Source organism: Cariama cristata, unplaced genomic scaffold (genome assembly GCF_000690535.1).
Source record: "Cariama cristata isolate BGI_N322 unplaced genomic scaffold, ASM69053v1 scaffold15227, whole genome shotgun sequence".
NCBI classification, from domain to species: Eukaryota; Metazoa; Chordata; class Aves; order Cariamiformes; family Cariamidae; genus Cariama; species Cariama cristata.
Window position 1 is genome coordinate 78782 of NW_009627237.1, and position 1076 is coordinate 79857.

Here is a 1076-nt window from a genome sequence, read left to right on the forward strand (position 1 = left end):
GTAAGTTTATACTCCAGGATGGGTGCCTTGGAAAAGCCCAATAAAGGCTGTGCATTGCTGGAGTGTTTCAGGGCATGGTGCACACCTGTACAAAAGGCAAACTTCTTATTTTTGCAGAAATAAGAGAAAGGTTTTACACTCACGGCTTCTAGCCAGCTCCGAAATGAGGCCCGCTTGCAACCCGAGCGCTGCTTGCTGCAAAGAGTTACGCTTCCCCAGATGCTGCGGATGCTCCTCTGCCTGCGGGCGAGGAGCAGTGCTGGCCAAGGCTGGCCTCACGGGCACAGCCCCGGCCTGGGATGCCCACGCTGCTCATTAGCTTCTCCCAATAAGTCTTCATCTAAGACGTGCTTGGCAACTTGAACTTTATTCTCATGTAGCTGCTCTCTTCAGAACTTCGTTTGGTTTTGCAAATCATAGATGACCCCAGCACCCATCTCTGGCTGCTACGTTAGGAAGTTAATGAAATACTGAGCTGAGGGACACTTGAAGGGTCAAGGCCCATCACCTGGGACAGGGAAGACTGATTTACGAGCCTCCCCAAGTCCTTTTGGTTCATCCCAACCTCCTCATCCCTGAAGGCGTGAGGAAACCACGATCTTACACCTAGGACCTTAGGATGTTTTTACCAGCAGTCTTCACCTTTTTTACCTATGGGGTCACAGCATTTTTTGAACTTAACAAAGCATTCAGCACTTTCTGGAGATTATTCTCATTTTCCCCTTTAAATTCTTTCCCTGGGGTGCTTTGCCTCATGGCTGCCTTCAGCTTGGCGAGCTTCGTCCGGCGGATGAACCAAGAGCACCCGCACCTCGGTGGACTTTACCCTGTTTGCACATGACAAACACAGCTGAGTTGTGACTATTCGCAACTGAGCAACCACTAATTTTTAGCCCCAGGATAAATCCTTGTTATCTGCTGAGATAAGATCCGCTACAGCATCCTCCCCATTTTGGAAGGCACCGGTTTCCGCATTGGGAAATTTCCTTCGGCCGCCATGCGAAACGGCAGCGCGGCAGCAGCGATGTCCGCAGGCAGGGGCCTGCACACCCACCGGAGCCTCCGGGGGAGCCCGC